This window comes from Lissotriton vulgaris, chromosome 5, assembly GCF_964263255.1.
Source record: "Lissotriton vulgaris chromosome 5, aLisVul1.2, whole genome shotgun sequence".
Lineage (NCBI taxonomy): Eukaryota > Metazoa > Chordata > Amphibia > Caudata > Salamandridae > Lissotriton > Lissotriton vulgaris.
The window spans coordinates 2,015,207,054-2,015,221,309 of record NC_141693.1 but is presented as its reverse complement, the minus strand read 5'-3'; positions in this window follow the sequence as shown (position 1 = coordinate 2,015,221,309).

Here is a 14,256-nt window from a genome sequence, read left to right as displayed (position 1 = left end):
GACCCAGCAATGGTACTCACCGGGAAGCACGGAAACAGAAGGCCTCGGAAAACTCGACTGGACTCGACTCGGTACTTCGGAAAACTTCGGAAAAACCTCGGAGAACTTCGGAAAACTTCGGAAAACTTCGGAAACCTGGTGGGCCTCTTGACACCTCGGACCTTGCTTCTTTCGGCTAGGCTCTGGTCGGGATCCTCCGCACTCCTCACCGCCTCGTCTGGGCACTGATCGCAGTCTTCGTCACCTCCGTGAGTCAGAGGGAGATGCAGGAAATCCTGCCAGTACGCGTAGGTTCCTTCTAACTGATGGCAGGGGACACAGCTTGCAACGCACCAACCGGCGCGTGAGGTGGGGGAGGGGCCCCACATTGGGCGCCAAAATGACGTAAATAATTAATTTACTCTCTTAATTTCTATGCAGGTAAGTACTTAATCAATAGCAACTCAATCGGAATGAAAAAAGACAGAGTCCGTGGTGTTAGAGTTTCTAAGGGTTTTATTCCTCATAAAGGAATGGTCAAGACCAGGATATCATGTTCTGAACACCACAGGGGTGTCAGAAGGGATAGAGCGCTACCGTTTATTAACAATACATAGCTTATATACCTGATTTATACCATAAGAAGTAATGTAAGAGGCGTAACAGCTGAGAGAAGACAAGATAACAGTATACACGTGTTGCTAGTACGTAATCAAGAGGCGTAAACTAGGCGTGAATCAGAGGTGTGTGCTAGAAACGTCACTGATAGGTGACGCAAGTGGGTGGCACCAAGGGGTGGTGCTAACAGAAGTGTTGCAATGTCAGCAGAAATCGGAAGCTTGGATGCGCGCGCAGCTGCATGACGTGTGATTGGCGGGGTGCAGGGGACTTGACATTTACACTGACGGAAAGAGACAGAAGTCTGGCATGTCAGATCAACTTGTACTTTTATCGTATCTGATATCTGATGTTTAGGAACCATACTATCTGGGCGGAAAGGTCTCTAGGGCAGAAACTATTCTATACTAGCTGTGGATGCGTGTATAAGCGCCTAAGTGTCTACATGAGAAGCGTGGGGGCACGGGGCCTTCCATGAAAGCATGGTAACAGAGGCTATGAATTACTTGCATTGAGACAGGTCGGCCCTTTGGCTCTGCAGCTGGAGAGGATGTTTACAGAAACTAGTAGGCAGGAATGTATTTCTCGAGGAGCGGAACAGATAACTCGAAGGTTATAGTCAATCTTGGCAGAAAGCAGGCTGAGCTGAGCGCGAGGGGCCGCGCTGAAAGTAAGTCAGAGTTCACGGGTACAGAGGTAGCCTGGGCAGAGGCTGTCAGAGTCAGGAAGCCAAAAGAGGCTCGATGGCAGAAATCAGGGCCTACTCTGTCAGAGCAGGAAAACATGTAAAGTGTACTACAAAAAGACGGTGGCATGGCATACGTAGGAACGGACTATATAATCCATTCAGGGTGGATCTGAAAGAAGACATGTTAACGGTGGACGCAAATGTATTTGCGTCTTCATAGCTGGCACAGGAGGGAAGTTACATGCACTTTAAGCTGGTACATGGAGTCGGTGGGGTACGCGCTAGGGAACATAACATGACCAAAAATTTATATTTCCTCAGTGGGCCCAAAGTCTCCGATTGCGTGATTCCTCCCTCCAGTGGGCTACCCGACTGCGGCCCGACTGACGCACCAGTTCTGGTTCCTAGTCTTAGGAGATCAAGACCTTTGTGACACTTGCAGTGTGATGGAAGATTAACGGTCAGGTAAGAGTGGGAGTGGCCCACTTCTTTGGTGAATTGTATTTTGGTTTTGGTATTTTGATTCGACTTTTGCAAAAACCGAAGCCAAGGGGTAAGCACAGTTATAGGCTGCAAGTATTCTATTGCACCCTTTGATGTTTGGATCCAGGATACACATCTAGAGATGCCTGGACTTAGTAAATTCCGGAAATGGTATTGTTGTTGTACACAGCACTCCACATTGGAGGAATCTTGTCAGATTCCTCCTCTGCGAACCCCTAATCATGAAGTCTATGCTAAACATAGGTGTTGGCCCGATTATGTTTTCCTCACTTTGGCACAAATATACAAAAGGTAGTGCTGAATTACAATAGCCAATGTACGGTACTTTTGAACCTCCTGTATTAGATAATTTAGAGGAAATACTGTTTCAAAGAAAAGCTAGACCTGCGATGTTTGATTCCTTTCAGGTTTGGCGCAAGGAGTCCAAACAGGAAGAAATCAAAACTAAGGGGAAAAAAAAAGCAAAGCTAAAGCAATGCATACGAGTGTGATTCAGAAGGTACAGAATTATGATGATCAGAAAATAGAAGAGGGTATAGTGATGCATGATAGATTGCATCACATGCAGGTGAACGGATTTTACATTGCTAAAAAGGTCCCCGAAAAGACTCAGAACAAGGAGGATGACTGTTAGAAAATATATATGAATATCCATATAAATTCATGTGTATGTACTTCAGACGATATCATTCTTAGACAAGGTCACATTAACATGAGGTCTGGAGCTCAAAAGGGCTTCCTATCTAACCTTGACTGGACAAGCTTCAACAAGCTATTCTGTACCCCCTTACAGGTCACCTTGCTTGTCTTGACTACATAATATTTCTTATTTCGGTTATGCAAGTGTTACACAGTGCAGAGCCTGCCTTTCTGGTCTGCCCATATCTGGCTGTTTTGCATGGTGCAGACATTGCGCATCCATGTCAGCCATATTTGACTTGGTGCCTTATTCTAGTTCCCCTGACATGGCATTTTTATATAGTGTAAGGTACCTAGAAAACTTGTCACTCTGGGAAGGAGCGGTCTGAGAGCCCCTAAGGTGGCAGATCTGACTTCTTCCTTGCTAATTAGCAATGATGCATGCGTTTGGTACCATTAATTACATTTCACTCTGTTTCTGAGCCAACCGGCTATGTCTGGTGAGTTTTATTCATGTGCTCCTGGGAGGGTGCCAGTATTTCCCCATCAGAATGGTGTCAGAATGTGGGACATATTGGAGGACTGTGATGTCACTGTTGGTAAGTGAGATGTAAACTAGATAACTAACTTGCCTTGCTGCAAGTGACCTTTCAGTCTTTCAAATATGTATTTAACACATAGTATTAATAAAAGGGGCATTGACTGGCATTTTAAATAGACAGGGGACTGTAAAGAATGTTTTTGAAAATATTCTCTGTATCAATAAACAAATTGATATGTGGATACACTGCAGGAGAGCCTGGGTTAGAGAATAATTTATGTGTACCTACAAGTGAAGTAGTGTGGCTCACTGGTTAGAGGCGGCAGACCCGAGAGCAGAGGACGGCCCGGGACCAGGGTTCGATTCCCGGCGCGGCAGGTTTCTGGACCAGGGTCAGCGGACTCGATAATTCTCTCGCCTCGGTGCCCACTTTGATCAGCGATCACACTCGGCAACTCTGGGCATTAGCTTGCCTCATCTTCACTAACGGCCCCACCAGACCGCCGGGGATGCCTGGTCTCACCCTGGAGATACCCATTAAGGGACCATCTCTCAGGGAAGCCAGGAAGGGTTTCGCAGCGGTCGAAGCGCCTTGGGACCCTACGGGTAAGTAGTGCGCTATATAAATGCCTATACATTTACATTTACATTTACACATATAAGAAGTAGTGAAGCAGGTGACTTTTCCCTTGCAGGAGACGTTTTGAATTTATCTTTCAGGGTGTACGCGCACATTGTAAGTACAAAGCAGACATCACAAGACAGGATCTCAGATGAAAATAATGGTAAGCGCACTACAAAGCTGTTTTAAAAAAAAAAAGGAAAAATATCAGGAGAGAAAAATTCAAATGAAGGTAAGAATATGAAGTATAGAAAATATGTTAAGTACTATGAACAGTGAAGCAAGTACAAGGTAGGGTTGGAATGCCCTTTTGAGTCTATGCAAACCGACTGACTTGCGTGTTTAAGAGTTTGCACCAATTCTTCTAAAATATTCTCATAATGAGAGGGGTTGGAAATATACTCTTGACAATGGCAGACATAAAACTTCTTCCAGGGTTAGAAAAAAGTGGTTGGAGGAAAAGTGAACTTAGAAAGATCCAGATTTTCACATGCGCAAATGTACACATGCACCTTTTGCATATATTAAATTTATGCCTGTCACTCTCTCTCTTGAGTGACAGTATTCTGCTGTTTCACAAGGAGCATATTGACACACAAAGTAGTTTTTGTACAGTGCATAGAATTCCTGTGGCAATGTGTAATTTTTGAGACCAAAAACGATTTTTATTTTTGGAAATGCTTGTTAGAATGATGAGGGCCCAGAAGCTCCAACACTGATATGGTTTAAAAAAAAAAAACATGCCTAGAAGAAGGCATGCATTGAAAAAGAAAAATGAAAAGACTGACCACCAATTTCAGACCTACTGGCTTTGACAATGCTGTATTTGTTCTGTAGGAGGTAGCCCTGATGCTAAGGGAAATGCTGGTTGGGTATACATGTTTAAATGGCTTAAATATGCTATTTACTTCCTCAGAGTTTGTTTATGCCCAGTTGCTACAAAAAGGGGTTGATAGTGTTGACAGAAGTGAAACCTGTTTCAGGTTCCTATTGTCAAAATGGGGGGAGGAGGCTAGCTCCCTGTACAAATTAAGGGTAAAAAAAAATATGGTTGCTCTCTCTTTTCCTCAATCTCTTTTGAGCCTGTCTAAACCGTCTATGAAATAGCCATGAGACATTTAATTGGCTATTCAGTAATACTGTTTTAAAAAGTGTTAACATTAATAAAATGAATATATATATATATATATAATATGTTTAATAAATGCAATTTGCTCACAAAATACCTAACAATAGGATACAACAGGGCACTTGCTGCTTGCAGCTTCAGTAAGGATTCTCTGTTGTATACAACCTCTGTAGAGCACGTATGGATGTGTTGAGAGATGATGAATGATGCTGTTAGACTGCAGTTTGTTACATATGAAAAGGAAATGGATGGATGTACACATAACTAACAGGAAGTTTATAGATCTAGGGAACGGGGAGGTTTTGGATACATTTATTTATTATAAAGTTTTATATAGCGCAAACTTGATACCAAAGGATATAATGTCCTCACGACAAAGTGATATTTAAAATAAATATCATTTTTTTAAAAGGAGAGGCTGGTGAAAACATGCTGTCCCCATAAAGTGATTACCTTGAATTTGTGGTTCCCTTAGAGCCTGTTGTGCCTGACACCAGTACGATATTATTATTTATACCTATAGAGGCAGAGTATTTTTCTCTCCTCAGTGGGTTTTAGCATTAAAGTCCATCCACTGGGTGGGAACCTCTTTGCCGTCATCCTAGGATACCAAGTCCACTTCTTTCACTGTGAGTGCCAATGTCAATACGCAGGCAGTAAAGAGGGACTTGGGCCACCTATGCTTGGAAGGTTGTACATTGTCTTGCAGTAAGCTGATAACGTCCTTGTGACATCCCCATCACTTTAGGCCTGTGAAAGTCTGTGATAAAAGACACTGTAGCTCTGCTGAACTACCTTTAGGAGAGAAGAGAAGCATCATTGTCAAAATGCCAGTGCTGCTAAAAAGAGATGACTTACCTGGATTTTGTGATATTCTAAGGTACCCGCAGCATATCACCTGACAGAATTAAATTGTTTCAGGGCATTCAGCTCCTGCCCACCAAGAAAGGAATGATGTCCTTCCTGGGGAACTGCTGCCACCAATGGATAATGAATGCAGATGCTATGACTGTTACAAAATGAACTTGCAAACTGCGTCAAGAAATTGAAAGAGACATTGTGTACTGCACCTTCATGGGGACTGCCTGACTTCAAACTGCCTTTCCATCTCTGTTTCAGAAAAAAAAACATTGCAAATGAAGTGATGCTGCCAATGATGTGCTGACACAGCTGGAAATGAAAGGCCTGTGGGACACAACAATGTGACTTTGCTTTCTGCAGTGATTGGGGGTCCGCAGCTGTGATGGTGGCGAGGAAGGCTCTCATTATGTTGGACTATACCTGTATTGTCTAGGTGCCATATTTGGTGCAGTTGTTGCTGTCTGGATCGACACAACATTTTTCTGCTAGCAGGCACACAGGTTACAATGGCACCATGTAAGATGCCCACCTGTTAATTGTCAAAAGTATTACCTGTAATAGGTTATTCTGATGAGATCCATTCTCTTAGAAAAAGATAAGACCCCCAAGTAAGTTGGTTTTGAGATTGTAGAAAACAGCGCCACGCCAAGATTAGACACCATTAAAAAGGTTAGTCTATAAGAGTGGTAAACTGATGGTTCCGCCAGCAGACTGATAGGCACTGATTACAGAGCAGGGAATGCTATAGCAATAGATGAAGTGCAGCTCTGCCACTTGGAACATCTACCCAATAAGATGAGCTGTATGCTGTGACAAAAGCATGAATACTAGTCAAAGGGTAAAACTGTTAACATTTAAACTGAATCACATTATGCTTTGCAGTTCTTATTTGTGGCCAGCTGTGGAAGTACCACAGATGCATAACAGAAGCAGGGCGCCTTATTAAAAATGGTCCTTTAGTAAGGATCTGGTTAAAAGCAATATTATTACACAACAGGATAGCGGTAATAAAATGTGAAGCCTACACAGGAGCTAATACTAAGTTAGCCAAAGATGATGCCATTGCTGACAACATTAAATGAAAGCATGTTACAGCCATTGCAGATGGGACTAATGAACAAAGCATTCCAAAAAAAATACAGCTTATTCAGAGACAATTGTTGTAAGCTAATGTAAAGGAAGCACAATGGTCTCCAACAACAGAAGAACATAGAGGGAGTATTGGCGATGGATGTGAGCTGAATAATGAAGAGAGTGTGGGCCTACCAGGATGAGATAGAGGCCTGTGTCCCCACGCAGTATGTTCCTTTCCCTTGCAAGACTGGAAAGGGACCCTCTGATATTGCACAAGGGAGGATGAATGCGCAGATGCACGTTGCTTCCCAGTGAATGGATTTAAATATTTGATATGTTTTCAAAATGAATGGAGGTGTATCCAACAGGGAAGAATAATGTAACTACTGGGGCGCAGTACTTCAGTAAAGCCATCTCTCCAAAACTAGGGACCCACCAGGGCATAAATAGCGATAAAAGGAGATAACTTAGTGACTACATTTATGCTGAAGAGGTTGATTTTGGGAATAAAGTATAACATGCATGCCCCATACCACCCTCCAACCTGAGGCCAGGAGGAGTAAATGAACTCCAAAATAAAAATAAAAATAAATAAATACATTATTAGTAAAAGCAACTGATGGAACATTCCTGAAAGGGCCTGGTGCTCTGAATTTAGGACTGCCTGCAATGGGGCAAAGACGTCTAAAGTGATTATGGATACATGGTCATTGTGAGAAAAATAAAAGCTGTTTCTTTTAGTTTTAGGTGGACTGGACCACAGACGGTGAACCAACGCCATGAATGGATTGAGGGGAGAAGATGCAAGGCAGCGCCCCAACACCTGAAAAGACGGTACCAGAAAGAGATGACCATCTGTCACCAGAAGACCTGAGCAACACAGCAGTCAAAAAGAGGACAGACCAGACCATTTCCACGATCCATGAGGCCTATCATAAAGTGTCAGAGGGACACGACATCGACATCTACTGATGCTGTTGAGTGAAGTACACATGATGGCCTGCCCCTGCACCTGACACAACACCAGAATGCCATGATGATGGTCAAGAAAGAGGTCCAGGAGATGATGGACATTGACCTAGATGACGACTGATTGTTGCCTCTGCATGGCAAAAGGAGGGACTGTTGAACCGTGCTTAAAAATGACCATCAAGACTCCATTCTGTGTTGCCATGCTGTTGGCAACCAGGTATAGAATTGCTTTCCGTGACTCTGTTGAACCTTGCTTAACCCCCTGCTCCTAGTGGTTGAGCCTCCTGAAAAGCTGCTCGTGCACCTTGTCCTCCAATTGCACCAGAGGTTCAGCCACTTCCTGTCAGCTGTTGGTAATTCAGCCTCTCATGACCAGCGACTGTGACTTGTGACCACTATCTGTGTCCTGAAAACAAAGGCCATGTGTTTTGCGCCAGCAGACGCTCTGTGTCTGCACCTTGTGATGCAAGACAGAGGCTGTGTGTGTTGTGCAAGCAGAAACAGATGCTCTGTGACTATGCCATGTGAGCACGGAAGTCAGATCCAATGAACATTGCGCCACCTGAGGCACATGCTCCTTGACCACGAGTGCGCCACCCGAGGCTGATGAAGCACGAGGCCTAACTAGAACTGGACAGATGAGAAACTTGCATTGTGTAAGGGGGGTTGCCAGTACTATAAATATGTGTGCGCTGCGGATTGAAGCAGCAGTCTCCGTAGAATTGTCTTTGAACCATTCTGGGACCTCTGTCCTTAGCTCGAGCTAATAAATGACTTGCTTCCCTCCACGGCTGGTTGTCCTGGTCTCTTCTGGTAATGTATGATTGATGCAAGAAGGACCCGTAGATTCAAGGCGTTTCCCTCCGCCACTGGCTTTGACTCCCCTAGTGGGGGGGGGTCTCCCAAAAGCCGGTTCTACAAAGCACAGTTATATGCTGTAAATATTAGATTTTACCCTTTGTTGTTTGGAACCAGGATACACGTCTAGAGATGCCTGGATTTAGTAAGTTCCGGAAATTTTGTTGTTGTTGTTGTTCGCAGGACTCCGCATTGAGGAATCTTGTCCGATTCCTCCTTTGGGGACTCCTAATCATGAAGTCTATGCTAAACATGGCGTTGGCCCGATTATGTTTTCTTTACTTTGGCATAAGTATACTAAAGGTAACACTGAATTGCAATGGCCGATATATGGTAGTTTTGAGCCTCCTGTACTAGATAATTTGGAGGAGAAATTGTTTCAGAGAAAAGTTAGGCCTGCAATGCTTGATTCCTTTAGGGTTTGGCGCAAGGAGTCCAAACAGAAAGAAATCAAACTCAAAAGGAACGAGGCTAAAGTAATGCGTATGAGTGTAATTCAGAAAGCCCAGAATCATGATAATCAGAGAATAGAAGAGAGTATAGAAATACAGGATAGATTAAATAGAATGCAGGTGGATGGATGTTACATCACAAAGAAGGTCCCCGAGAAGGCCTGAGACACGGAGGATGACCCCCTCATGTCCTCCATGTTGAACACCCCTCCACCTTATTCTCCCGTCATGTATCCCACACAATTGGTCCCCGCTACTGCTCCAGTAGCTGCCCCTGCCCATGCCTTGGTTTGTCAAATTCCTCAGCCACTTGTTCCCAACACCCCGACTGTTCAGGCCCCTGTGCCCATGCAAGTCCACCCTTCTTTTCCTCTCGTTGCACCTTCCACTGATCCCGTACCTGTCCAACCTCATATGCCTTCAACTCCCATTGCGACCAACCCATTTCTTGTTGACAACCATCCAACAACATTCCCCAGTACAGGGCTATTGGCGAATGCCTGGTCAGTGGTCCGTGACTATATCCCTTATGTAACTCCGCATAGACCACCCACTCCCAGACGACGCACTTTGCGCAGACAGATGGATAGTACACAGGAACAACTCGCTATGAGTCAACAAGCCCGTATCTGGATGAAAAATAACGCTATGTACACAGCTCAGGACATATGGATGACAATGGATCAGTGGACACACATTCAACAAATTGACATTTTTTGTGAAATGTGTGACATACTGATCCAAATGTGGGAGAATTTTGTGGAATTAGGTCCACCCCCAGGTCTGTCGGACCTTCGCCATAAGGTTGGAAAAGGGGACATTCAGGGAACAGCACTATTATGTGATCTAATCACGTTAGTAGCCTACAGAGACTCCTTATCTGGTGTTACATTGAATAAGGGTTTTCCAATGAGGGAGGTACAGCCTGTTTGGAGAGACCACATTGCTGGCGCAGATGGCAACCCTGAAATACCGGCAGGTTTTAGGCAGATGTGGGTCCATGTCCCTTGGAAAAGGTCTAAGGCAAGCCCGTCTGCGCCCGTCCGCGACAAGACCGCGACAGGCGCAGGAAACTCTGCCCATTTTACCTCCCACATTTCCTACCATTCTAACGACCTCCTGCAACTACAGGTCACTAAGCAGTGTCCATGTATACTCGACCTAGCCACACTTTCTGGCCCAGTCAGTTGCAAACACTGCCAATGGTCCACCGGGCTCCTTTTAGCGGTCCCACCGGCCAATATGCCTCAGGCCCCTCGGCCCCCCTTCAAAGGCGGCCTGATCAACGCGCGCTCCATGTGCAAACACAACCAAGATATACGCGATCTTATCTTGGAGTCTGACCTCGACTGCCTCATGATAACTGAGACATGGCTAACAGCAGACAGTAACCCTGATATTGCTGTCGCTCTTCCCCTGGGCTACTCACTCTTCAGGGAAGACAGAGCCAAGGGCCGTGGCGGAGGTGTTGCAATCATTCTCAAAGACACCTTCTCCTGCCACACCTTTAGTCTAGAGTCCCTAAAAAAGACTGAAGGATTAGGTTTCTCCATTAAACTAAACGACCATACTTCGTTCTCAGGCGGACTCATTTATCGCCCACCCGGCAACGCATCTGAGTTCCTCGACTCACTGCATGACTCGCTAGGACAACTTTCACTCAGATACCCTTTCTTCACCCTCCTTGGTGATTTTAACCTCCATCTAGAATCGACAACAGACATTCATACCATCAATTTCGTACAAACCCTCGATATATTCAATTTTAAGCAACTTGTTACCTCACCCACCCACTCCATAGGTCATACCCTCGATGGAGTCTGCACAAACTTCTCTCTCTTGACCACACTATCGCCCTTGCCCCAGATCTGGTCTGATCACTTCTTGATCCCATTCCACATCCTTAACGAAAACCTTTCCAACCGCAACAAATCTGCTTCCCTGCCCGCCAATCACATCAATTGGAAAAAGGTCCAGGATAACATTACTCTCAATCCGTCAATACAAACTCAAGCACCCACCCTCTCAGGTAATATTGATACCGATGCCGATCTTTTTCACAACTGGATCACCCAAGAAATAAATTCCAGAATCCCGCCTTCACGTCCCCGTACCTCCCGGGGCAAAACTAAACCCAACGCCCCCTGGTTTACACCAGAACTTGCTAATGCACATCTGCTTTGTAAAAAAGCAGAAAGAAAATGGCGGAAGGCCTACGAGGTTACTTATCGTTCCTCCTATATCGCAACTAGAAAAAAATACCTTTCGGAAATTAAACTGGCAAAGAAAAACTACTACACCAACGCCATAAAAAACGCAGGCCAAAAACAAAAGGCGCTGTTTGCGATAGTCAAATCATTTACGCAACCCAAGGCTCTGTTGCCTGATATCCCACCCTCTCAGAAACTCTGCGATCAAATTTCTGACTTCTTCGAGGAAAAAATTGCCTCGATCCAAATCAACTTTCCCCCCCCCGCCACTCTCCCAGTGCCCCCCCCACTGGTCTCCCAAAGCTGTACGCTAAGTCGCTTCTCCCCTGTCACGCTTGAGCAGTCGAAAAAAGCCATCCTGGCCTGTAAATCGGGCTCCCCGTCCGATCCTTGTCCTCCCAAGATACTTCACCAACTAATCAACGAGGTTAACCCGACCATCAACAACCTAATCAACTCCTCGCTTAGCTCAGGCACAGTCCCTAGCCGCTGGAAAAAAGGAATCGTCAAACCCCTTATGAAGAAGGCGAATAAACCCCCGACGGATCTTACCAACCTCCGCCCAATCTCGTTACTCCCGGCCTTGGGAAAAATCACGGAACATCTAGTCCACAATGAACTGAAACACTATCTAGATGAAAACAACCTTCTCCATCCTCAACAATCCGGATTCCGCCCCAAGCACTCGACAGAAACCGCCCTCATTGAACTGTCTGACACTATAAAAACTCTGCAAGATCAGAGAAAAAACTCCATCCTCATCCTTCTCGATCTAACGGCGGCGTTTGACACTGTCTCCCACACTATCCTTATCAGCAGACTCAGGGACATCGGCATCTCTGACTCTGCCCTTTCCTGGATCTCCTCTTTTCTCTCCGACCGTTCCCAAGCCGTTTCTTTGGGCCCATTTCACTCCAAAGACAAACCTGTCTCCTCAGGTGTCCCGCAGGGCTCCATCCTGAGCCCTCTCCTTTTTAACGTTTACCTCATTCCCCTCCTTAATCTAATAGAATCTTTCGGCATACCTGTTACCTCCTATGCCGATGATACACAGCTCATTGTGCCACTAGACAAACTATCCACCAAAGCTGAACTCAACCTAAAACACTGCCTGACTGAAGTATTTCGATGGATGGACAATAACCACCTGAAATGCAATTCGAGCAAAACGGAGATCCTTCCGATCGGTACAAACATCTCCTTCTGTCCAGCACTTTGGTGGCCTGACAATTCTGTTGCCCCCCCCCAGACAGTTTCGTCAGCCAGGAACCTCGGCGTTACCTTTGACTCCGACCTCTCCTTCAATCAGCATGCCAGAACCGTCGCAGGCAAATGCTTTGGAATGATCAGATCCATGAGAAAGTTCTTTGACTTTCTTCCCATCGATGCCAGAAAAACGGTGACAGTAGCACTCATTATCTCGCGACTGGACTACTGCAACGGCTTGCTCGCAGGAGCTAAAAAGAAAACCATCCAAAAACTGCAGAGCGTACTACACACAGCCGCCCGTCTTGTCCTGGGCCTTCCCCGCAGATCCTCTATTTCTGCAGCACTTCGCTCACCTCACTGGCTCCCCCTTCACAAAAGGATTCTCTTCAAGATCCTGATTATAGCCTTTCGTGCCTACAACAAAACTGGCCCTAAATACCTCACCAAACGCTTCCCCCACTACCTGCCCAGCCGTCACCTTCGCTCAACCAACGACAACCTCATTCTTCTCCCCAAATACAATCTGAAAACGAAGGGCGAGAAGACCCTCAGCTTCCTTGCAACCAAAGCCTGGAACAAACTACCCAAATCCCTCAGACAACCAACCCAGGAAAAACCGTTTCGAAAACTGCTAAAGACCTGGATCTTTAATCTCCCGGACGATCACTCCAAAGCTTCCATCTAATCCTCTTGCACTGGCTCACTTAGGTTCCCTAGCGCCAAGATGCTCCCTCCGGAGCGAACGTCGCGCTCTATAAATACCCCACAAATATACAAATATACAAATATGTCCCCCAACTTAAAAATCAATTGCCTGACCCGCGTAAAAATCCAGCAGGTTATTATAAGGAATTGACTCAGACACTCCAATCTTGCATAATGACTTTAGCAGATATAGATATGTTAATGGGACAAGTAGTGCCGACTGAAGTATGGTCCAAAATACGCCATAATGATCAAACAGAATTTGGCCATACGTGGAAGGAATTTGAGGAAGCTGACAGAGCTCGAACTGGCGGTGAGAAACCCGATCCCATGAATTTGGCCCTTCCGGCCCAGATACTTACTGCCATGAAAAAGATGTTGACACCCCACCGTATTAATTGGGACAGATTAGCTGCTTGCAAACAAAAGAAAAATGAAAGTGTCTCTGACTTTTTCACACGATTCAAAAGCACATTCAACGACTATAGTGGACAGGACATGACTACAGAAGGGGGTCAGCGACTGTTTGTGGATAAATTTGTGTCTAATCTGTTGCCAGAACTTGGGACTAAGCTCAAAATCTCAGAAAGCGCATGGCCCATCTCCACCCCGTCTGGTATTTTGACAATGACCCAGTACTATGAGAATAGGGAGAATGAAGAGCGAGAGAGAACGGACAAAAAGACTAAAGACTTAAAAACGAAGGTATTACTCCAACAAGCATACCCGACCCAGACCCAAAACAGAGGTACCCCTAAGTTTCAACGAATAGCTCAGAGACCTGCCCCTGTGACTCCTCGCCCGCCACTGGGACCCAACCAGTGCGCTTATTGTCGCCAAGAGGGTCATTGGTGCGACGAGTGTCCCTTGTTGGCCCAGAACAACTCTGCCCCCGCTGACCGCTTCACAGGACAACGTCCCCAGAGAGGACGAGGCCGAGGCGGACCTAGAACACAGTTACAGGACAGGCGCTCCCTTATGCAAGAGAATAGATTTGATACCTCTAATTATGAGGACCGCAATTACTTTACTGAGGATTATGAGCATGAAGAAGGGACTGGGTTTTTGTCCCACTAGGATTGCCAAGGACAAGAGAAGGGACCCGTGCCTATTCCTGTTGACCAGAAGGGACTGTATGTTCATGTTACAACACTGGGATCTACGGAAAAATTCTTGGTCGACACTGGTGCAACCA